A 27,284-nucleotide genomic window follows, 5' to 3' on the forward strand; every position below is an offset into this window, starting at 1 on the left:
TAGTGTGTATATGTCAATGCCAATCTCCCAGTTTATCTCTCCCCCACTTTTCCCCTTGGTAACCATAAATTTGTTTTCTACATCTGTGACTCTAGTTCTGTTTTGTAAATAAGTTCATTTTTTTTAGATTTCACATATAAGTGATATCATATGATGTTTGTCTTTCTCTGACTTACTTTACTCAGTATGACAATCTTTAGTTCCATCCATGCCACTGCAAATGGCATTATTTTGTTCTTTTATATGGCTGAGTAATATTCCATTGTATATATGTACCACATCTTTTTTAACCATTCATTGTCAATGGACATTTAGGTTGCTTCCATGTCCTGGCTATTGTAAATGGTGTTGCAATGAACATTGGGGTGCATGTATCTTTTTGAGTTATGATTTTCTTCACATATATGTCCAGGAATGGGATTGCTGGATCATATATTAGCTCTATTTTTAGTTTTTTAAGGAACCTCCATACTGTTTCCCATAGTGGCTGTACCAATTTACATTCCCACTAGCAGTGCAGGAGTTTCCTTTTCTCCACACCCTCTCCAGCATTTATTGTTTGTAGATTTTTTGATAATGGCCATTCTGACCAGTGTGAGGTGATATCTCATTGTAGTTTTGAATTTTTAATTTTCAAACTCATTAAGATGATTAATCCTAGAATTAATTATAATGATGGAGGTGGTAATATTGACCAGCAGCAATTTTTTTTTTTTTTTACAATAGAGAAAGCTTTCAGTCACATAATCCCATTGATCTTTACAAAATTCCATGTACTTGCATGGTGGTTACTATAATTCTTATTTTACAGTCGAGTGAGTAAAGTCATGTGACTTGTCCAAAATTACATAGGTAGTAAGTGCAGGTGATGGGGGAACATGTATTCTGGTCTTTCTGACTCCAGTACCTCATGTTAAATGGTCAGTCATCAATTTTCAAGTGCCTAAATTATAAAGCCTTCCTCAATCTAAAAACAAAACACACAAACACCCACTTATTAAAGAAATCAACTGTCCACATGATCACATGACTCTCAGAAATTCTCCTCCCATTGCACCTCTCATTCCATGTTTCTGGTACTTTTTTGATAACAGAAAGTATGTGCTTTCTCAAATTGCTTTCTAATTTACAAATATATTCTTTTCTGCAGAGTATTTTCATTGCCTCCTATTGATTTGTGTTTGTTTATTCATCCTTAATGAGGTGAAGAATATTATGCAGCTGTGCTGCCTGAGTTTGAATGGTCACAGATGAATTTATGTCTGAACCATCTGGAAGTTGTGGATCAAGAGAGGCTTAAGGCAGGCCTTGTCCTGCATCTCTCAGGGAAGAGTACACAGAGGGATCAAGTGGAAGTCTCCTCCTGCCTTTCTCCTCTGGGGCCCCTCAAGTTTTCAATTCAATCCCTTCCCTGCCTCAGTTAATGGAAACTTCTTCCAGAGTCCTCTCTCCACGTTTCTGCTGCTGTCCCATCCCTTACAGTATATTTACCACACTGCAACCAAGGTGGTCTTTTAAAAACAAATCTATCAATCATTTGTCCGAAAGCCTTCAAGAGCTTCTGATACATTTCTCACTTTCCCACTCCCACCCTTTTAATGTGTGTTTTGAAAATAGACCACCATTACCATTTTCCTTACCATGAAAAATAATCTCAGATAAGGATAAAAGTATAATGTAACTTTAGCTTAAATTTATCATTTTCTATTATTTAATGACTTTCAAAGCATACCATGGGCTATCAACTATTTGATTTTTATAGACCTGTAAAATTGAGCATCCATGCTCTCTAGGACTTGCCAATCTAGATGGCTGATAAGAGACTAAATGTGAGTTCCTTCTATGGTTTATGACAGTGCTGTATTTCTACACCATCCATTGCCTTTTTTTGTGGGAAAACAGAACTTCTGTCTCCTTATTCTTCAAGGAGAGAATTCTTAAACTCCACTGGGTAGTCTATATCCCTAAACTCCACTTCTATGTGATTATATTCCCAGAGCCAATCATTTCAATGGAGAAAGAACCTTCATGACTATAGGAAATCCATTTAGTATCCCACTTGAGATGAAAATTAAATCCTATAAGTCCTTTTTTGTTTATTTTGTTTTGTTTAGCTTCAAATTTGACATCTTTTAAAAGAGATAAACTAATCCACTGTGTGAAACTAGTCCCTATTTGGCTATCCACTAAAATAAAATAAAAATTTTATTTGTTTGAAGGAATTTCTCTTGGAATATTTCTTGGAACAGTTCACTATCTAATAAACGTTAGTTTTTCTAAATTCAGCTATTAGCCAAATGTTTATTAATACTCTTATTTTCATCATAGTGGTCTTTTGAAATAAGCATGCACAATATCCTATAAGCAGGCTTGAGCATAAGTTTGTTAAGAGCAGATAGAAATTGATTTATTAAGTAAATATTTACTAAAGCTCAATTCCATAGTAATTCACAGGATATTAAGCACGAAATAACAGTCCATAGAGAATGCTAGTATAGCTGCCAAAAGCATACTAAAAAAGCATACATAGAGTTTTCAGCAGTGTACAGCCACTCCAGAAGTTATATGCAAAACAGAAAAACAGTATTTACACGCTCGCTTATAGGAAAGCAAAGTCTCTGGTAGAGATTAATTGTTGAGAGATAATTCTCTCCGAGTCTCTAAATTTCTGTGTGTCTAATGAGTGGGGGCATTAATGCCCTTTTGCTCTAAAATATCTTTCCAAGGATGTGTGTATAGAAAAATAGCCTTGTAAATTAGAGATGCTATCTCTCCCTGGAGCAGGGGACATGTTTGCTTAGTGTTCTATATAATAATTTCCCCTTCTAGAAAAATCATCAGGCACGTCTGCTTATTATCCTTTATAAAAGATTCAAGTTACTGAAGTTTAGGTTCTTCAGCTGTGAAACAAAATTTTCTGCATGCTGCATATCCTTCATGGGACTTGGGGGACCAGGAGGAATGATACAAACATGAAGCTCATGCTGCCTTCTCTGCTGTGTGTAATAATCTCCTTTGTCTCTGACCAAGATATCTCATGTATTCTGTTAACATCCACAAGACTATGGCAAGTTTACTATCTTGCAAATAGGGTGAAAATATTATATTCTTAGCAGTTCTTGACATTAATTGTTAGATATCTAATATTTAGAGTTTTAACAAATACCACTAGAAAAGAGGGTATCACGTTATGGTTCTGTTTTACACAGAAAACAGCCCCTACCTGTCCTGACTGTTGAAAGGGGACTTAGGAATCACAATCAATTGTCCTTGGAAGCTCTAAGAATGCAGTGCACCATGCCCCACTGTGCAGTCTGAATTTATACTACTTGCTATTTATACTACTCAATGTGAAATTCTAATAAAAGACTGATTAGAATTCTTGAAGGAGATAATGGAGAGAAGGGGCAAGATACAATAAATGACAAGATAATAGCTGAACATTTTCTGGAATTCAAGAAAAAACAGAAACTTAAGTGAGGGAAACATGTCCAGCCTCAGCTTCATTTGAGGTCCCTCTCTCTCCTGCAGTCACACTGGTCATTTTTCAGCTTCTTAAACATGCCAAATTCTTTGCACTCTCGGGGACACAACCATGCTATTCTCTTTCTGGAATGCTATTTCCAGGAAGTGATGGGCTTTTAAGTGGTGGGCTTTTACTCATCCTTTAACTTCAGCGGCATGTCTCTGAAAATTCTTCTCTAACCATTGTATCTAAAATAGTCTCATTTCACTTATTTTTCACAAAGCAACTTTTTTATTTCCATGGAGTATGGTTACTTTAATGATATATGCATGTACTTGTTTATTATTGTCTCTCATGGTGAGGGCTGAGACCATACACCTTCATGTTCTTCATTGTATCCTGTCTTTGGACAGCTTTAACAAAGTACCATAGACATGGTGGCTTGTAAACAACAGAAATTTATATCTCACCATTCTGGAGCTGGAATTCCGAGATCAGGGTGCCAACATGGTGAAGTTCTGGTGAGGGTCTTCTTCTGGGTTGCAGAATTCTTATTGTATCCTCACATGGCAGAAAGAGGGTAAGAGAATCCTCTGGGGGTACTAATTCCCATTCATGTGGGCCCCACTTCCATGCCCTAAATACCTCCCAAAGGCTCCAACTCCTAATACTAGCAGTTTGGAGGTTAGGACTTCAACATATGAATTTGAAGGGGACACACATTCAGTCCACTGCATATCCTCACTGCTAAGCACAATGCCTAGCAAGTGGCAAGACCTCAATAAATGTTTGTTGATTGAATAAATATATCACCAAATGTAAACGCTTAATCCACTGAACATAAATATCAGATTAAATAAATATGTATAGTTATAAAACTATTATGTATTTTTATATAAAACTGTAAAATGATTGAAAAGAAAATCCCTTTATAATGGGCTGAGCCAAAAAAATAAAAAAGTAACTAGTAACTCCAACAAAGCCCATGGGTAACTGCAAGCTGTTGCGACCAGAAAGTTTCATTTCTGAGTTGATAACTTGAGAAATATAAGTGTGAGTATATTAGTAAAAATTAGAAAGGTATATCCTAACTGGAACTTAGAACAGGCTGTGTCCTTTCCAAATTACTAAAATGAGACAAAGAATTAAGAAAGACGACCACTGCCCCAAAACAAGGACAGCTACTTCTTTAAAGACTATCAGACCAAGACAGATTCAAGACTGAATTTTTAAACATCTTTATCAAATATAAAGATGTTTAACCTTTTCCAAAGCATTTTTATGGTGTTTAAACTTTTCCAAAGCGTTAAGAAAGACAGGGCACTCTTATGAATGTTGATGATAAGATCCTACATAAGTTATTATAACTTAGACTCAAGCAGTGTGCTAAAATAATAATGCACCATGACCTAAAGTGTTTTATCCTGATTTAACTAAGGAGGTCATACAATTTATTGTCCAAACAAAACCTTTTTGAAAGTAAAAGAGGGTTCTATTAATAATTACTTTCCATACCCAATATTCAATCTATATGGAATTGGTATTAGCTCCACATTCAAAACATGTACAGAATTCAAACACTTCTCCCTATATATTCGATTTCAGCTCTGTCTGAACTGTATTAATGTCTCTCCTGGTTATCTGCAATCATTCCTAACTGCTCTCCCTGCTTCCATTACTGCCCTTTACAGTTTTTGTTCTTGTTGTTGTAGAAGAATCCTTTAAAAATGTACATTGGATTATAGCCCTTTCTGCTCAGAACTTTCTGATGTCTTCCCCTATCCCTCAGAGTAAAAGTCAAAGTCCTTTTGGTCAATAAGGTTCAATATGATTTAACCCCTCCTCTCTACCCCCTATCCCCAGTGCTCTCCCTCTAGCTTGCTCCCCTCTATCTATACTAACACCCCTGCTGTTCCTTGAATTTCCCGGTTAATTTCCTTGTTTAGGATCTTACAACTGGCTCTTCTCTCTGCCTGCAATGTTTTCCCCAAAGATATCAGTCTGGTTTATCTCCCTCAAGGCTTTGTTACAATGTCACCTTCTAAATGAAGCCTGCCTATCAACTGTATTTAAATAGTACCCGCTCACTCCATCCATTACTTCCCTACCTGAAATGTCATATCTATTTAATTTCTCTATTGTACTTACAACATTCTAATATAGTATTTATTCACTTACATTTATTGCTTATTTTCTCTTCTTATATACCAGAATATAAACGCCATAAGGGCAGAATTTCTTTCTCTTTTCTTCTCATTGTCCTGTTTCACTTATATTAGGTGACTAATTAATATTATTCAATTAATGAATAAGTTAAACATTTTCTCCTGAATTTTTTGTAGAATTTCTACTTGACTCTTCTTATATATTCTAGTTCTCTTGAACATGTTATTCAGTTTTCCCAAGGCCATGTCTGATAACTCTGGCTCTTCAGTGGGTATGTTTCTATCATGTTATTTCAGACCTTCATCCCTTTCTCCATATGCCTTGTTATTTTTTGGTTGACTACCTGATATTGTAGAGGTAATATGAAGCACTGGATGATTTTACCTTTCTCCAGAAAGGATTTACTCTGCCTTTGGCAGGCAGTTAGGTGAGAGGCAGATCACTTTAAGTCATTCGGAGATTGAACTGATTCACAGTTGAGTCTTTATGAGGGCTGGTCTATTCTAGATTGCTATTACTCAGTGGTATAGCCCTTCAGAGGTTCCAGCTGAAAGATGGACATTTTAGTCCCCATCCACCTCGGCAGGTCCTTAACTCCAAAATTTTGCCTCCCAAGCACTACAAAGTTGCTAAAAGTTCTATTCAGTGGTTTGGCCTCTCAACCACCTTGCTTGGAAGAAGTTTGGATAATATAAACTAGTGGCTGTACTGGAAGTAGATGTCCCAATATTTACAGATTATCTGCCATAAATCCTTGTGTATAAACACATTACATAAGCTTTAAATAATGCATGATTAAATGTGGATTCAGCTATTTCCAAAAACTTTGTTTCTTTCTTTTATAAAGCCACAAATTTAAATATTTCTCGAAACACTTAAATCAAGATACAGGTATCCTCCACTTTTCAAAATTTCTCTTTACACCACTTTGCTTTTACAAGAAACCCACATTAGTATCTGTTTTCACTAACCAAAAGAAATCCAAAGAGGACTTTCACTTTTACAAAAAAAGCCAAAAAGTGAAAATAGTGTTCAGTGTTTGTTTTGCAGGGAGCCATTATAGAGGCAGCTGCACCCGGAGCAGCGAGAGTGGCACCGCCAAGCTCTTTCCCCAGTAACCACACACAGCATCTCAGCTTCAAGCCACCACAGCTTTGAACTGTGTGCAAACATCTATGCTTTATCTCCATTTATTTTGTGTATTCATTAGCAAGATGTGTCCTAAGGTAATTGCTTCTTTGTTTTATGCCATTTTGGCTTACAAAAGTCTTCATAGGAACGCTCTACTTTCAGATAGCTGGCGAAACCTGTACGTGTTTATATAAAGAAAACTTACTTAACTATAATGCTAAAATTATTTTTTCCAGATTGGAAAAATAAGTAAGTATCATCCTTCATGAAAGAATTTTGTTAAAGTCAATAAAAGAGGGCTTCCTTGGTGGCGCAGTGGTTGAGAGTCCGCCTGCCAATGCAGGGGACATGGGTTCGTGCCCCGGTACGGGAAGATCCCACATGCCACGGAGCGGCTAGGCCCGTGAGCCATGGCCGCTGAGCCTGCGCGTCCGGAGCCTATGCTCCGCAACGGGAGAGGCCACAACAGTGAGAGGCCCGCATACCGCAAACAAGCAAACAAACAAACAAACAAAAAACCCAATAAAAGAATCTCTATGTCTGGATATGACATAAACCACGTTCATAATACTAGACTATGTAATGTAGAACAGAATTTCTCAACGTGTGTTTCTTTTTAGAGGTATTTTATCCCTTTAAAACACCCCCCCCACACACACACAACAAAAATGAAAAGTTTATGTTCAAATATGTTTGGGATTTCCTACATACATGTCCCCAGCTTGGGGACATGGGATGTGTTAGGATTTTAAATGTTTTGAATGTTATACACAAAAGACTTGTTTTCCTTTTTCTAAGCCAAGATTTTCCTACCTTATTTAGAAGATAACTTTTTTTTCATTTTGTACTTATTGACGTCCAAAGGAAGTTGTTTTCCATGGGACATATATTAAGTAATTGTGTTCTGGAAGAAACTCAATAATATAATAGAGTCTCTACCTTCCAGGGACTTTTTAAAAATAAGTTAAAGAGAAAAATATATTCACATTAAGTTAAAATGGAATATACATTTAAACTCACTTTAAGACTCTAACACAAAAGAAGTCATGATTAAAGAGTAAAACTAATTACCCAGCCCTTTGTGATCAAGTGTACCATGGCATCAGAAGACCAAAACCAATGCCAGGGTTTAGTTTAATTAGCATTATAATTTGCAACAATGAATTCAAAGTCTTCTAGGTCAAAACCACAGAAGAACAAGCTTTGAAAATTCCAATGCTGAAACAATGTTGTTTGCCAACCAAGTAAAGGTCACAGTATTTTTTTATTTATTAACTTAAAACGTTTAGGGTGCTCCCTGCAAATATAGTGCAATAAAAATGGAAGCCATTAAAATAGGCTTGCTTTCTTGTATAACAAAACCTGGACATTACAGGGTATTCCAAAATAACACACAACAGGTTTTTTCTTATATATTTCTCATTAACTTTTTAAAGCCTTCTGACTTTGTGGAATCACTGCAGTAAGTTCTAAATGATGTATGAAATGGAAAACAAAATATAGCCTGTCTTTACCTCCTCCTAAGCAATAGGTAATAGCATGCCTGATTTCTTTGGTTTTGTTTTTCATTTTTGGAGAGTTTTTTAGCCAAATTCCTGTCAGGATTGTCATCCTCTTCTATATAAAGCTTTTAAAGAAACCCAACACAGTCACACAAACATGCACTGAGGGAACACATAAAAATCAAGACTTCAGAATTCATTCAGATCATAGCATATTTCACCTACTCTGACCTGCTATTTTAGCTTTTATTATCTGTAGTGTTGTGGTACTCTCTCTCTGTATGTCTCTCTGGCCTGTTTTCTTAACTGATCTTAAAAAAGAGTTTTCATATTGGAATCAACACAATGGCATCAGAGGCTATCTCTTGCACTACTTAAAGTCAAGATAAGAACCCCCACCATGGTATTTGTGATTTTAGAAATATCATTGCTTTGCACTGCCTCCCATAACATAAAAATGTATCTTGCCTCTCACTGTATTCAGCAGTGAGAAAACTTTGGGAGATAGGAAGTTCATTAGAGTACTTTTGGACTCAGGTAACAGTATATCTGACTAAAAGTGGGCATATAAACAATATGGGTTAATTTTTTCCCCTAATAACAATGAGTCTGTAGATATGCAGATCAGGGTTGGGTAAGTGACTCAGCAGTTGTCAGGACTCTATGTCAGCTTCTCTGGCCTTAAACTCATGGTTACAAGATGGCTATAATAGCTCAATAACACCTTCATAGGACAATATCCAAAAGTAGGAAGGAAGGGGCAGTGGTTTCTTTTCCATGAACATTGTTTATTCAAGAAGAAATAAATATTTCCTGCAAGTCTGCAGTAAACTGCTTTCCTGTCTCACTGGCCATCATTGTATCACTTGCCTGTGCCTCGGCTGCAAGGAAGATTAGGACAACAAACATCCAGCGTTTTTAGCCTCCATAATGCTAAATGGACTCTGCCAACAAGGAAAAAGGCTGTCAAATATTTAATTGTAGCTACCTCAGGAAGAGACAAAGGAAGTGTTTTTTTTTTCCAAATATAGACCACTAGTCCTGTTTGGGCAACTATTCATTGTGCAATTTTACTTTTCTTTGACATTGAATCCATTCTTGTCTTGTTTCCACTAGACTAAGAAAATTTTTTCTTAATTTAAAAGGACACATTTTGTTTATCCATCTTATATAAATATGAACCTTTAATACTGTTCTTCTTGAATAAGTTTTCAGTTGGTTTTCAACCCCACCATAACATTAATGAGGAAAAGTTAAAATCCAAATTACTCCTAAGGTTAAACCAACAAATTGCTTGAAATTTAAGGATGAGCCAATATCTGACTTTAAAATCAGAAGTCTATGTAGCTTCAGACAGTCTAATAAATCCTGCTGAAACTGTGCACAACATTTCTAAATCTTTATGTATGGATACTTTGTTTTGTATAAGAAGCCCAAAGCTTTGGCAAATTCTTAAAGTGTCCACACCCTCTAAAAGTTTAGAAACACTAATAACAATGATAATTATATTTATCAGGGTGCTTATATGAGCTTATGAGTTGTTTTAGAAAAAAGCTCTCATCTACATTTTAGAAATAGCTTTGATGAATAGCGTCATTATATTTAGAGCCATAGTTTCACAAAAGCATTTTCATAAAATCCATAATATTTGTTGCTTATCCATATTATTGAACAACAGAGGAATTATTGACCTTCTTTATGCTAACTCCAGAAAAGGTCAATTGACTACAGAAAAAGTAGATAGGAACCTCATCTTTTATTTTCTTTCTGTGTACTTCTTCTTTCAGCTGTTCAGTAAGTTGTGTTTTTGAAGTGTGCCATTGGCTTATCACAACTGAAACTTAGCAGATAAACGTAAAGCTCGGGTGAAATTTGCCCAAGGTCATATAGATAATAACTGTTGGAGACTCAAAGCCAGGACACATGATGTTGAGTCTAATACTCTTTTTACTATATCACAACTGGCTTTCTTTATGAGGGCTATTTACAGTATAATCTCTATGCCCAAACTGGGAGAAAAAAAAACCCAAAAAACTATTCTCATTATTCTACATGTTTAGTTGGTCTACAGAGGCAGTTCACAGATTCAAGGTAAATTTTCAAATGTACGCATTTTCAGTAACAACATTGCAATTCCATTAACTACATTAACAATCCCCACATTATATATGTTTAGTAATACATTCCTTGAAGACCATACACATAAATTCAGAAAATAGGGTAAACCCTCTTTGATTTATGATTCTAGTTATTTGAGTAAATGTCATGTATACACAGAAAAATAATTAAAATATTAAAATTTACTTTTGATCTTTAAGAATGAAATTAGTTGCCAATCATTTTTAAGTTTCTATTTTAATCATTGTGAACAATACATTTAATTAAATGTAATAGTTTTCCTCAATTTTATGCTATAGATGGTTTAAATCTTCATTTAAATGTTAACTGCTAGTAACATCATGGAAAATCCTTTATAATTCAATTTTATTCTACCTTAGTTTTATAAAATCCAGGATATTTATTTCATTATAAAGTATGATGGGACATTATGATTGTGAGAAGGTGAAAATGAATATAAAATTCTGCAGTAGTCTCCAAACAATTTTGCATGATGATTCCAAAAGAGTAAAATATACTGTTTTCATGTTAGTTTCAGCAAATGGAGCTTAAAATTCACAGTTACAGTCAAGCTGCAAAATTCTTCTTCATTCAAAAGAGGAAATGATTACCTTCTGGTCCTTTCATTATTTATCAGCAAGTTGCTACAATTAGATTAGGGATGGATGAAAACCTTATTTTCCATTCCATTCTGTGTTACATTATCTGTGCAGTGCATATTGTGTATTTAATAGAAGTTTAGAGTCAAAAGGTTAAATAGATTTATAATTTTGATGGGCTCAGTAAGGCACAGTGCCATAGTTGCCTGGTCAGACTGAAAATCAATTTATGAGTTTAAAATGCAAACAGTGCTCAGTTTTAAGCAGAACTATTGCTAGACCTTCCTTAGGGAGGTGCTGGCCTATTCTTTTCACAGGTGGTTCCAGGATGCCTAAGAAGAAGATGTTATTCCTAGAATATAACAGTTATGAGAATCTCATGTTGAGCCAGCAGATTTATTCAGCATTAGTAGAGAGACCTCACTAATTGTATACTGTGCCAAAGAACTGTTCAAGTATTTAGTAAAGGCTAATCATTATTATTTAATTATTATCACATGAATTTTGTGATATATCAATTGTTTTAATGACACCTTCAATCTTTCACATACCCATGCCCTTTGTCATGTGAATTTATACATTCTCCCACCAAAGGATGGATTATGTTTCCCTGTCCCTTGATTTTAGTTGGACATATGACTAGTATGGATAAAAAGATGTTATCAAATGATACACAAACCAAGACTTAAAAAAAGGGTTCACATATTTCCACTTGTGCTCTTATACCTTTGTCTCTGCCCAAGTTGGCCTGCTGGAAGATGAAGAATGCAGGACCCAGTGACCTATGTTGCCCCAGTTAGTCATATTACAGACATGTCAGTGATCCCAGCTGAAAACAGAAGAACTGCCCAGGCAAGCTCAGCCTTAAAAACTCACCTGCGTGCACTCAGGGGACCTACACACAAAGGCAGAGCCAATTCCAAAGCTGAACCCAAGGAGCTGTGCGAACAAAGAAAAGAGCAAGGTATTTCTCTCAGCAGCCTCAGGAGCAGTGGATTAAATCTCCACAATCAACTTGATGTACCCTGCATCTCTGGAATACCTGAATAGACAACAAATCATCCCAAAATTGAAGTGGTGGACTTCAGGAACAACTGTAGACTTGGGGTTTGCTTTCTGCATCCAATTGGTTTCTAGTTTCATGTTTATCTTAGTTTAATATTTAGAATTTATTATCATAGGTAGATTTGTTTATTGATTTTATTCCTTTTTCTTTATATATATATATTTCCTTTTTCTCTTTTTGACAGTGTGTATGTGTATGCTTCTTTGTGTGATTTTGTCTGTATAGCTTTGCTTTTACTATTTGTCCTACTGTTCTGTCTGTCTGTTGTTTTGGGGTTTTTTTGGTATAGTTTTTAGTGCTTGTTATCATTGGTGGATTTTTTTTTTTGGTTTGATAACTCTCTTCCTCTTTTTCTTACTACTTTTAAATATTTTTTTTATTTTTTATTTTAATAAATTTATTTTATTTATTTATTTTCTTTCTTTCTTTCATTTTTACTCCCTCTTCTTCTGAGCCTTGTAGCTGACAGGGTCTCAGCGCTCCTATTGGGTGTCAGGCCCGTGGCTCTGAGGAAGGAGAGCTGAGTTCAGGACATTGGTCCACCAGAGACAACCCGGCTTCACATAGTATCAAATGGCAAAAGCTCTCCCAGAGTTCTCCATCTCAATGCTAAGACCCAGCTACACTCAACGACAAGCAAGCTACAGTGCTGAACACCCTATGCCTAACAACTAGTAAGACAGGAACAAAACCACACCCATAAGCAGAGAGGCTGCCCAAAATCCTAATAAGGTCACAGACACCCTGAAACACACCACCAGACGTGGTCCTGCCCAACAGAAAGACAAGATCCAGCCTCATCCACCAAAATACAGGCACCAGTCTTCTAACACCAGGAAGCCTGCAAAACCTATTGAACCAACCTTAGCCACTGGGGAGAGACAACAAAAATAATGGAAACTATGAACCTACAGCCTGCAAAAAGGAAACCCCAAACACAGTAAATTAAGCAAAATGAGAAGACAGAGAAACACACAGCAGATGAAGGAGCAAGGTAAAAACCCACCAGACCAAACAAATGAAGAGGAAATAGGCAGTCCACCTGAAAAAGAATTCAGAGTAATGATAGTAAAGGTATCCAAAATCTTGGAAATAGAACGGAGAAAGTACAAGAAACATTTAACAAAGACCTAGAAGAACTAAAAAGCAAACAAACAATGATGAACAACACAATAAATGAAATTGAAACATCACAATAAATGAAATTCTGCTATTGATTCTCTAGAAGGAATCAAGAGCAGAATAACTGAGGCAGAAGAACAGATAAGTGACCTGGAAGATAAAATAGTGGAAATAACTATGCAGAGCAGAATAAAGAAAAAAAATGAAAATAATTGAGGATAGTGTCAGAGACTTCTGGGACAACATTAAATGCACCAACATTTGAATTATAGGCGTCCTGGAAGAAGAAGAGTAAAAGAAAGGGTCTGAGAAAATATTTGAAGATATTATAGTTGAAAATTACCCTAATATGGGAAAGGAAATATTCAATCAAGTCCAGGAGGAACAGAGAGTCTCATACAGGGTAAATCCAAGGAGAAAAACGCCAAGACACATATTAATCAAATTATCAAAAATTAAATACAAAGAAAAATATTAAAAGTAGCAAGGATAAAACAGCAAAAAACATTCAAGGGAATCCTCATAAGGTTAACAGCTGATTTTTCAGCAGAAACTCTGCAAGCCAGAAGGGAGTGACAAGATATATTTAAAGTAAAGAAAGGGAAAAACCTACAACTAAGATTACTCTACCCAGCAAGGATCTTATTCAGATTCACCAAAGAAATTAAAATGTTTACAGAGAAGCAAAAGCTAAGAGAATTCAGCACCACCAAACCAGCTTTACAATAAATACTAAAGGAACTTCTCCAGGCAGGAACCACAAGAGAAGGAAAAGACCTACAATGACAAAGCCAAAACAATTAAGAAAATGGTAATAGGAACATACAGGTTGATAACTATTTTAAATGTAAATGGATTAAATATCCCACCAAAAGACATACACTGGCTGAATGGAAAAAAAAAAACTAGACACATATATATGCTGTCTACAAGAGATCCACTTGAGACCTAGGGACACATGTGGACTGAAAGTGAGAGGATGGATAAAGATATTCCATGCAAATGGAAATCAAAAGAAAGCTGGAGTAGCAATTCTCATATCAGACAAAATAGACTTTAAAATAAAGACAATTACAAGAGACAAAGAAAGACACTACATAATGATCAAGGGATCAACACAAGAAGATATAACAATTGTAAATATATATGCACTCAACATAGGAGCACCACAATACATAAGGCAAATGCTCACAGCCATAAAAGGGGAAATCAACAGTAACACAATCATAAAAGGGGACTTTAACACCCCACTTTCACCAATAGACAGATCATCCAAAATGAAATAAATAAGGAAATACAAGCTTTAAATTATACATTAAACAAGATGGATTTAATTGATATTTATAGAACTTTCCATCCGAAAACAACAGAATACACTCTCTTCTCAAGTGCTCATGGAACGTTCTCCAGGATAGATCATACCTTGGGTCACAAATCAAGCCTTGGTAAATTTAAGAAAATTGAAAACATATCAAGTATCTTCTCTGAACACAATTCTATAAAACTAGATATCAATTACAGGAAAAAAACTGTAAAAAAAACACAAACACATAGAGGCTAAACAATACACTACTTAATAACCAAGAGATCACTGAAGAAATCAAAGAGGAAATAAAAAATTACCTAGAAACAAATGACAATGAAAACACGATGACCCAAAATCTATGGGACGCAGCAAAAAGAGTTCTAAGAGGGAAATTTATAGCAATACAATCCTACCTCAAGAAACAAGAAACATCTCAAATAAACAACCTAACCTTACACCTAAAGCAATTAGAGAAAGAGAAAAAAAAGACCCCAAAGTTAGCAGAAAGTAAGAAATCATAAAGATCAGATCAGAAATAAATGAAAAGAAATGAAGGCAACAATAGCAAAGATCAATAAAACTAAAAGCTGGCTCTTTGAGAAGATGAACAAAATTGATAAACCATTACCCAGACTCATCAAGAAAAAAAGGGAGAAGACTCATATCAATAGAATTAGAAATGAAAAAGAAGAAGTAATAACTGAGATGCAGTAATACAAAGGATCATGAGAGATTACTACAAGCAACTATAAGCCAATGAAGTGGACAACCTGAAAGAAATGGACAAATTCTTAGAAAAGCACAACACTCTGTGATTGAACCAGGAAGAAATAGAACATATAAACAGACGAACCACAAGCACTGAAATTGAGACTGTGATTAAAATTCTTTCAACAAATAAAATCCCAGGACCAGATGGCTTCAAAGGCGAATTCTAATAAAGATTTAGGGAAGAGTTAACACCTATCTCTCTCAAACTTTTCCAGAATACATCAGAGGGAGGAACACTCACAAACTCATTCTACGTGGCCACCATAACCCTGACACCAAAACCAGGCAAAGATGCCACAAAGAAAGAAAACTACAGGCCAATATCACTGATGAACATAGATACAAAAATCCTCAACAAAATACTAGCAAACAGAATCCAACAGCACATTAAAAGGATCATACACCATGATCAAGTGGGGTTTATCCCAGGAATGCAAGGATTCTTCAATATATGCAAATCAATCAATGTGATACACCATATTAACAAATTGAAGGAGAAAAAGCATATGATCATCTCAATAAATGAAGAAACAGCTTTTGACAAAATTCAACACCCATTTATGGTCAAACCCTCCAGAAAGTAGGCATAGAGGGAGCTTACCTCAACATAATCAAAGCCATACATGACAAACCCATAGCCAACATCATTCTCAATGGTGAAAAACTGAAACCATTTCCTCTAAGATCAGGAACAAGACAAGGTTGTCCATTCTCACCACTATTATTCAACATATTTTTGGAAGTTTTAGCCACAGCAATCAGAGAAGAAAAAGTAATAAAAGGAACCCAAATTAGAAAAGAAGTAAAGCTGTCACTGTATGTAGATGACACAATACTATACATAGAGAATCCTAAAGATTTGACCAGAAAACTACTAGAGCTAATCAATGAATTTGATAAAGTAGCAGGATACAAAATTAATGCACAGAGATCTCTTGCATTCCTATACACTAATGATGAAAAATCTGAAAGAGAAATTAAGGAAACACTCCCATTTACCATTGCAACAAAAAGAGTAAAATACCTAGGAATAAACCTACCTAAGGAGACAAAATACCTGTATGCAGAAAACTTGACACTGATGAAATAAATTAAAGATGATACAAACAGATGGAGAGATATACCATCTTCTTGGATTGGAAGAATCAACATTATGAAAATGACTATAACACCCAAAGCAATCTACAGATTCAGTGCAATCCCTATCAAACTACCAATAGTGTTTTTCACAGAACTAGAACAAAAATTTTCACAATTTGTATGGAAACACAAAAGGCCCTGAATAACGAAAGCAATTTTGAGAAAGAAAAATAGAGATGAAAGAATCAGGCTCCCTGACTTCAGACAATACTACAAAGCTACAGTAATGAACACAGTATGGTACTGGCACAAAAACAGAAATATAGATCAATGGAACAGGATAGAAAGCCCAGAGATAAACCCATGCACATATGGTCACCTTATCTTTGATAAAGGAGGCAAGAATATATAATGGAGAAAAGATAGCTTCTTCTATAAGTGTTGCTTGGAAAACTGGACAGCTACATGTAAAAGAATGAAATTAGAACACTTCCTAATACCATACACAAAAATAAACTCAAAATGGATTAAAAACCTAAATATAAGGCCAGGTACTATAAAACTCTTAGAGGAAAACATAGGCAGAACACCCTATGATATAAATCACAGCAAGATCCTTTTTGACCCACCTCCTAGAGAAATGGAAATAAAAACAAAAATATACAAATGGGACCTAATAAAAGTTAAAATCTTTTGCACAGCAAAGGAAACCACAAACAAAATGAAAAGACAACCCTCAGAATGGGAGAAAATATTTGCAAATGAAGCAACTGACACAGGCTTAATCTCCAAAATTTATAAGCAGGTCTTGTAGCTCAATATCAAAAATCAAACAATCCAATCCAAAAATGGGCAGAAGACCTAAATAGCCATTTCTCCCAAGAAGATATACAGATTGCCAACAAACACATGAAAAGACACTCAGCATCACTAATCACTAGAGAAATGCAATTCAAAACTACAATGAGGTATCACCATACCAGTCAGAATGTCCATCATCCAAAAGTCTACAAACAATGAATGCTGTAGAGAATGTCGAGAAAAAGGAAGCCTCTTGCACTGTTTGTGGATATGTAAATTGGTACAGCCACTATGGAGAACAGTATGGAGTTTCCTTCAAAAACTAAAAATAGAACTACCATATGACCCAGCAATCCCACTACTGAGCATATATCCTGAAAAAAACATAATTCAAAAAGAGTCATGTACCACAATGTTCACTGCAGCTCTCTTTACAATAGCCAGGACATGGAAGTAACCTACGTGTCCATCAACAGATGAATGGATAAAGAAGATGTGGCACAATGGAATATTACTCAGCCATAAAAAGAAGAGAAATTGAGTTATTTTTAGTGAGGTGGATGGACCAGAGTCTGGCATACAGAGTGAAGTGAGTCAAATACCGTATGCTAACACATATATATGCAATCTAAAAAAAAAAAAAAAAATGAAGGTTCTGAAGAACCTGGGCCAGGACAGGAATAAAGACGCTGATGTAGAGAATGGACTTGAGGACACGAGTAGGGGGAAGGGTAAGCTGGGATGCAGTGAGAGAGTGGCATGGACACATATACACTACCAAATGTAAAATAGATAGCTAGTGGAAGCAACCACATAGCACAGGGAGATCAGCTCTGTGCTTTGTGACCACCTAGAGGGGTGGGATAGGGAGGGTTGGAGGGAGACGCAAGAGGGAGGGGATATAGGGATATATGTATATGTATAGCTGATTCACTTTGTTATAAAGCAGAAACTAACACACCATTGTAAAGCAATTATACTCTAAGAAAGATGTTAAAAAATAAAATAAAATAAACTGAAGTTTATCCCCCCAAAAAAAACCTCACCTGCAAACTTGCGAGCTAAATTAATCTTATTGTTTAAGTCATTACATTCTGGAGCTTTCTGCCTATGTTGTCTTCTAGGAGTTTTATTGTTTCTGGTCTTACATTCACTCTGAGTTAATTTTTGTACATGGTATAAGAGAGTGGTCCCATTTTATTCTTTTGCATGTGGCTTTCCAGTTTTCCCAACACCATTTATTGAAGAAACTTTTTCCCCATTGTATACTCTTGCCTCCTTTGTCATAGATTAATTGACCATATATGTGTGGGTTTATTTCTGGGCTCTCTATTCTGTTCCACTGATCTCTGTGTTTGTTTTATGCTAGTATCATAAATATATGTGCCTGTTGTTGGGCACACACACATACCCCCCCAGCAGTCCTCAGGGAGAAGTTTCGTATTTGTGAAATACCTCCTAATTGTGGGTATGGGGTTCTTGACAGGACTGTGTTTCTGCCTCTTCTACTCATCTTGATTTATTTCTTCTATTCTTTGTTGTGGAGGAGATCTTCAGCTAGTTTTCAGGTCATTTTCAGAGGGAACTGACCCATATGTAGCTACACATTTGTTGTGTCCATGGGAGGATGTGAGTTCAGGACCTTAGGCTACCATCTCAAACTGCCCCCTCTAAGTGATTATCTTTTGAGATGGTTGGTTATGCAGTCCTATTTAGGCAGCAGGTAACTTAGCTGCAACAATGAGCATCCTTTCATGCTAGGAGATAATAAAGGAGATTATTAGATCCATATCATTAATGCTTTCTTGGCTGGTAGGGGAGGAGAGGGAGAGAAAGAGAAAACTAGGGCATTTTTGTTGTTGTTCTACATAACAAACATACTAGTATTTATTCTTCTCTATCAGGTATAGAATGAGGATGGGTTCATAGGGTCTTATCTCTGCATTATAGGAAAACATAGTCACTACAGCTGTCAGTGCTAGGGCTGGATGAGTCAATGCAGAGTCAGGGGCCAGGAGCTGAGAGGGAAAGTAAAAGAGAGATATACTACATCTGGCACTATAACCTTGAAGGCAGGTTTGCTTATTTCCTATTCAACAAGAAAGACCAAACAGATGGGTTGTCAATAGGTTGCTAGATTGATCAAAGATAAAATATAGGGTACCTAGTTACATTTAAATTTCAGATAAACAGCAAAAAATATTTTATTATAAGTATGTCCCATACACCACACATTTGTGTATTCTCCAGACATTGAGATTTCTTGGGAAAGTATTTGAAGAATGAAGAACTAACTTAGTTTTAAATAGTGCTTTACCTGTCTCTTTCTGGTATTTATTTTCTGATTAATGGTCTAAGGAATAAAGTCCAAAATTACCTTCTGCCTTTTTCTACAGAATAAGTGATCAACTGTTACTATGTGTGAAGGTAGAATGTGGATCTGGTAGAAGAACCTAAGTTTTCCAACCCCTCATCCATTTACAACACTTGCCAATTCACCCATAAATGCCATGACAAACAAAACACATGGGAATTGAGATAGTGAATATCCTTTACCTACTGAACAGATGATTTGGTTTTATACCAAAGTCCATCCCCAAATACTTTACATACATAATTATTTTTTTCAAAATTGTATTGTCTTTCTCTTTTTATAATTATAAAATAAATCAGAAGATAATAAAAACATTAAGCCAAGAAGAGAAAAATAACACAAATTTTTACCCCTTGAGATAACAACTTTTAATAGTCAGGTAAGAATCCTTTAACATTTCTGTGTAGATAGATAGATAGGAAGATGTAGAGAGAATGAGAGAGATGACAGATAGATATGTATGGTATTCCCTCCCACCTCCCCAGAATTAAAACTACATTATACATGCCACTTGGTAACCTGTTAGTCTTAATATATTGTGGATTTTTTTCATTGTCAATAAAATATATATTTACATCCTTGTTTTTAAAGGCTGCAGTCAGTGAGTCAACAATATTTACTGAGTTCCTACTAAATGAAGACATGCTGTATTTCATTGCATGTATACCCCATGATAGATTTAACCAATTCTCTATAATCAGACATTTTATATTGTTTATAATTATTCACTACTACAATCAAGCCTCCAATGAATATCCTTGTAAGCCTCCCTCCCTACAACTCAACTGATAGAAACAGCCACACTAGAGAAGAGACAATGTCTTTGGAAATATTCTGATTGGACCATTGCAAATTGCATGCACATTTCCAATTTTTATGCATATTATTAGAATTCAATCAATAGTCCATAAAAGGACTAGTCAATCAGTGAGTCACCAACTCTCTTCATTTCATTATTCGTGACACATTTTTCTGCCCGTAGTATATTTATGGGTGCAATTATATGCCTATGAGAAAGCAAACAAGGGGGAGGAGTAGAAAGTCAATAAAACCAGTCTCAAAGTGTTGTATCCATGCCAGGATTTAGGCATATACATCTTTCCATTCATTAAATATTTTCTGATTGCCAAATATGTGCCAAGTCCTCTTCTGGGTATAGCACACAATAAGGACAGAATGACTCCTTCCACATACCTTATGGTGTGACCAGAGGCACTTTGCTTACCACATCCAAAAAGTACATACTTCAACTATTAGAGTATATAGAGACTGCCCATTTCCTCACACTCTCTCTAATGCCAGACATGTGTTCTTTGCCAATAATAATATACTCATAAAATGCTACTGTTATCTAGTAGTTGTAGGCTAACATAAAAGGTTGAGATAGGGCTTTCCTGGTGGCGCAGTGGTTGAGAGTCCGCCTGCCGATACAGGGGACACGGGTTCATGCCCCGGTCCGCGAGGATCCCACATGCCATGGAGCAGCTGGGCCCGTGAGCAATGGCCGCTGGGCCGGCGTGTCCGTGGCCTCTGGAGCCTGTGCTCTGCAACGGGAGAGGCCACAACAGTGAGAGGCCCGCATACCGCAAAAAAAAAAAAAAAGGTTGAGATAAAACAAGGAATCATATATATATATATATATATAAAATACATGAGTCTCAAACATTTAAATTTACTTAAAGTATATTAAGATGCATTGATTCTTCACATTTTGATGTACAGCAAAAGCCATTTCTATTTTGGGCATGTGTCTGTTAAGGCAAATTTCCCAAGTGAATTACAAACACATTTCACAGTATTGTTTTGGACTTGCTGTGAAATAAGTAGTTCCAAATAATACCAGTTCAAATATTTATTTATGAGCAAGGGTCATCTTCAGTGGAGAAAAAGAGATACTACATACATGTTATAGACAAAGTGTTAAAAAGGAATGTCTATTTTAAAAGACTAGTCATAAAATTGGTTAAAAGCTGGATTAGTCTTCTTTCACCCCAGTATTCATGTGGAAAAAAAACAAAACAAAACTCAGTGCCTTCAACAACACCTAGTTAAGTCTCCTGCCTCACAGTTCATGGGTTAGCTGCAACTCAGCTTCAACTTCACCCAGCTTAGCTGGGCTAATCACCTGATTCCATGCTGTTAGTCAGATTCAGGTTTCCTCCATTTTGAGACTCAGGCTAAAGGAAGAGCTTCAGTCTGGAGCATGATCTTCTCATGGTGGACGTCAGAGGCTCCATAGGACTCGCAGAAATTGGCCAAACCTCATAAAGCCTTAGCTAAGAATTGACACATTGTCACTTCCATCCCTTTCTAATGGCTGAAATAAGTCACATGGGCAATCCCAAGTCAGCGGGGTGGAGAAATAAACTCTTCTACGGAGGGGAAGAGGTATGGGTGAGTAGTTGCCAAACAAACATACAATCAGTATGTTATATGAAAAGCTAACATCAAAGATGGACCAGTTATTCAGATATACTGCAAATTAGTACAGACATCACCAACAAAGGGCTGCTTCAAACTGGCTGAACATAAATTGCTGAAGTATGTTATTAGAAATGCTAGATGGCATAACTGACTTCTTTCAGGATTGGAACTTTTTTTTTTTTCCTTTTTCAGGTACATGATTAGATTTTCTTGCATAAATCACTCCTTTAATTGGTCTTCTATGATTTCCATTTTCTATTATAAAGTGGAAAGAAAATCTAAAGTGTTCCAAATGCACAGTCCTAGATTCTTATTGATTTCATTTTTCTTACATTTATCTCATCTATATAAATGTATATATCTAATTCAATACCAGCAAATTTTCTCCTAACTCATTTTTAGTGAGACTTTCTAACACACTCAACATAGAAGTAACACTTTCTTCTTTAGTTGTATATAGTTAATTAACATAACTAAATTGTGTGATTGTGATGACAAGTACTGCTATTTTAAAATAGTTTGAGAACAACCACAACTGATTCACAGTAAGTATGGGGCTCAACTACTAAGAGCAGAAGTGCACTGTCACTTGCTATAGTGTTTTCCTTCCCATTAATTAATCAATTAAATTAAACACAATCATTAATTAATTGCATTTTACAATAGAAATGGAGAGGCTTAATCTGGTGAGTCAATTAAGTGGAGAATGCCTACTGTTGATTTAATTTTTATGTCTGATTACTAAAGAAGTCAAGTATTTTTTCAGATATGTATAAGCCATATATATTTTCCCAAAGAATTTATTGTTTTGTTTATAAAATCAAAATTGTATCTTTTATAATTAATTCATAGCAATGTTACATAGCAAGTTAAGGGAATGAATTTAATGAGCTTCAAAGGCCAGCTATGTATTGGAAAGATAGCATTCATAATTCAATCATCATCGACATACTAGTTACAAAAGATAATGTTTTGTATGTAAGTATACATTCAGATTGAGTGGTATCTTTATGTAGTAGGTGTACTGATTTGTATTTAAATTTTGGATTTAATAAAGTTTTTATGTAAATAAACTTCTGCTCATTTCATTAGCATTAATGTATATTAGGTATTTGCTAAAGAAAAGAATACTACTCATCAAAAGGAAAGTTTCTAAAGAAATCCCCAATTCCCTATGTCACTTGGCTCGCTCTCTCCTTCTAAATAAGTCTTCCTTTTTCTCTAAAAATAAATTGTTAGAAGCAAGTTTTTCATCTGGCTAGACCTATGTCAAAAATAAAGGTCAAGAGGAGCTGTGGAGATCTGCTTGAATCAAGAATCCATACTCAAGCCTACTCTGAAAGGCAGTATCTATTCCTCACCAAAGAGGGAGGCAAGTGGCATGTGTGGAACTCCTGCCAAGTTAAGTTACTTTATCTGAGCTCCATCTGACTTGTCTTAATGGTAGGTAGCAAAATTGAGCTTCCAATTCAACATAAATTTCTCTGAGGTAGGAACTGGAAAAGACACACTACAGTGTCAAGCTATTTATGATGATCAGATGTGATAGGTTCAGGTCATCCTGAATACTTTTCTATTTCACCTCTCATAGATTATTTTGCTCACTGCATTACTGAATTCTGAGACACTAACAGTGCTTGAATTAAAATAGGCCTAACAATGTCCAGGCTCAGAGTGAAAATAAAAGGCCTGCAGTTTCAAGATGGGTTGCACATCTTTACATAGAATAGAAAAGGTGGTTCATAACAGATATAATTGAGAAATACAATTTTTGTTGCTGGAGAACTTCAGGTGACATACTGTTTTTATTCTTTGTATTTATCACAGGCAATTGAACCTGGTGAATGAAGGGAAATTAAATTAAGGGGGAAAAAACTCAGTTCCAAGTAAAGCTTAGGAAGCAATTTCTACCCATGAAGTAATTAAGGAGCAAAATGAGTTTCCACATTAGCTCCTAACACAGAGTCGTTTTAATGAGAAGCCCTCTTGGGAAAAGTATTAAAAGTAATCTTCCCCAGTGGTCAAGCAGTAGCTGATTTTGAAGTTATGGAAATATAGTCCTTTAAAAATAAGGTGTCTTCTTGCTCAACAAGGTATTAAGCAATGTCATTTCTTCCATTGTAATAACTACTACTATTCCAGAAGAAAATAGAGGAAGGATATCAAGGGATTTTAGAATTACTCTGGTGATCCTTCATGTTTTTGCTTTAATTACAAAGTACTGCATCTGTGTTATATTAAAAAATAATTAAACAAACAGAAGTGAAAAAGGAAAGGATGAGAGGGATTCATCAAACGTGTCCATGCTTGGGTGCACCTCACATATCCCTCCCAGGGATAACCATTGTTCTTTCTCTGAATTCACTTCTGTGAATTTCTTGAAACTCTAAGTGTTCCATTGTTAAGGAAATCACAAAAGTTAGTGCTGTCAAACCACACTCACCCTCCTATGTCCCTCCAGATGCACTTCCTAGAGAGACCACTGTCAAATGAAAAAAAATGCAAAACCTAAAATTTGAGAATTATGTTTTATTCAGTGGACTTTCTGAAAACTTCAAGCCCCGGAGGTGCCAGGCAGCATTCTAAGTCAACACCAGTCTGGATGCTTTGGGAAAGCCAGTTATCGGGTTAAGGAACCCCTTGACTCAGGCTAAAGATCAACGTTTAAATAACAGAATGAGAGAGACTTTTCCTTTTAATATCTTCTGAGGAAACGTAATGATATGTGACTTTGTTATCACTGCATTGCAATAAAAATCAAATCAGTGTCCAGCGTTGCCTAGCAGTAAAGAAATTTCAAGCAGTAATCCTTTGCCCAAGAAATTGCTTTTCCTTCTCTGTGTCTTCTTCAGTTTGTGTTAATTACATCTGTCTTGATTGTCTGGTTGGCTTCTACTTGCATTCCAGAATAAATCTTTTTATGTCTAGTATATTTTGAGTTTTTCTACAAATTATCTGCCAACCATATCTCTTCATAACTTTGGTTCAGAATTCTGTTAAAATATTATATTGCAGGTGAGTTATTTAGCTCTCTGTTCTCACCATTTGTACTCTGGAAACCGAGTCCCCCTAAAACTGAGTTTCTCTGCCAAGTTTATGATTAACCTCTCTATCCAAAACTTTATTCACTTTCTTGTCTCACCCCTGTTCCCCTCAAGATTGAGGACTATCAAAAAAAAAAAAAAAGTGGGGGGGATTGAAACTGAATGGGACCTGCGGGGCCTTCTAGTACAAGCCCCTCCATGTTCCCTGCTTCTTGTCTGGCCTTCCCTGAGTTCCAATGAGCAGACACAAGCAGTTAATAATTAGAACAGTAGACTCACAGGACTTCTAGTTCCTTCTGAAGGAATATAGATAACAATCTGATGCATATCTTTTAGTTCTGCAGAAACTAAGACCCCCCACCCAGTAGAGGATGGTGACTACATCCTGACCACAGCATATAGACTCCAGACTGGTTAGAAACAGAAGGTTAATAGTTAAGATTTCCAAAACATCATTGTATTACCTCACCACCAATCAATTAGAAGAAAATCTACACACAGTGAAAGGTAAACTCTCACCCCCTCCACAAATGATTCTCCCTTTAAAAACTTTCATGGTTGAGCAGAATCTTCAGAATTGATTTTTAGACATGAGTCTGCCTTCTCCCCAGGTTCCCAACCTCCTGAATAAAGCAAACTTTTCTTTCCAGCCAACACTCATCTCTCCAGTATTGGCTTTCAAGTGGTGAGCAGTTGAACCTGAGTCTGGTAACAGTGTCAGTAGATTGATTTTGCTGCCTGTCAGGCAAGCAGACCTGAGTTCAACTCAGTAACACTCTGTTCCATCCAATCTCCAGGATAATTTTTCTGCAACTGGGTGTCCCTTGGGTTACCCTTGGGTGTCCAAAGACATATTCTATGGATTAGGAAAATCTCTATGAGAGTTGAGTGTGTATTTACTTTGATGATTATATTTTAAAGTATTAAGTATACGCATAGTTTCAATTGTCTAGGTGACAAATTTATAATCAAGTACAGATCCGCAGTTTATGTGTCCTTGCTTTTTCTTATGTTTATGTTTGATCTAAGGGAGCGGGTTCTAGCTTGACCTTGACTGAGTTAGTAAGCATTTGGTTGATGTTAAGAAGGCATAAACTAGTGTCAAAATGGTAATAATTAGCCATTTTTGTCTTTGTCTATCTTTGTCTTCATGTTGACATTTTAAGCAATAATAGTCATCAAGTGTTCTTTTGAAAAAGACTATAGAGAATAGAGCTCATTCTTTAATAAATTGAGACTGACTTGCCATCATGAAAATGACATTAGGAAATGATGATACAGTATAATTTACACTATAATGGATAGAGGAAGAGCATCTTACCAAACTGGGGATGAAGGCATTGGCCAGAGAAGGCCACTGGAGTTTAGGCATGAAGAGCCTTTAGGGGTTAGCATATGCAGCAGTTTGGGGGTGAAGCCTGTGCAAAGGAAACACCCATGAAGAGGCATGAATGTAGGAGAGTATGGTATTTGCATAGTGAGATGGATGGACCTAGAGCCAGTCATACAGAGTGAAGTAAGTCAGAAAGAGAAAAACAAATACCGTATGCTAACACATATATATGCAATATAAAAAAAAATGGTTCTGAAGAACCTAGGGGCAGGAGAGGAATAAAGACACAGACATAGAAAATGGACTTGAGGACATGGGGAGGGGGAAGGGTAAGCTGCGACAAAGTGAGAGAGTAGCATGGACATATATACACTACCAAATGTAAAATAGATAGCTAGTGGGAAGCAGCCGCATAGCACAGGGAGATCAGCTCTGTGCTTTTTGACCACACAGAGGGGTGGGATAGGGAGGGTGTGTGGGGGGAGACACAAGAGGGAGGAGATATGAGGATATATGTATATGTATAGCTGATTCACTTTGTTATAAAGCAGAAACTAACACACCATTGTAAAGCAATTATACTCTAATAAAGATGTTTAAAAAAAAAATAGAACTTAAATGATTAATTGGTACATTGTCCAATAACCATGTGATGTAGGTAGTGAGTTTATTGTTATTATCCAGTTTACATATAGGAAAACTGCTGCTCAGAGAGGTGAAGTGACTTGGCTTGGGTCACACAGTTTAGAAGTAACAGGACTAGGACTTTAAGCCATGAAATTGCTATTTTACTGAACATTTTACTAAACCATATTTTTCTACTCTACCACTTGAGATATTTTGAAGAACACTATATTTCCCTAGTTTATCTCTGTCCTGGTTACTAACCAACCATGTAATGCACACTATTAGGTAAGCAATTGCACAAACCCAGATGCTTTGTGAATTAAAAACCTGTTGAAAAGTTAATGGTGAGAGAAA

This window comes from Delphinapterus leucas, chromosome 19 (genome assembly GCF_059928025.1).
Source record: "Delphinapterus leucas isolate spDelLeu-1000000601 "Yukka" chromosome 19, BTC_Dleu_Yukka2, whole genome shotgun sequence".
In the NCBI taxonomy this organism is placed as follows: domain Eukaryota; kingdom Metazoa; phylum Chordata; class Mammalia; order Artiodactyla; family Monodontidae; genus Delphinapterus; species Delphinapterus leucas.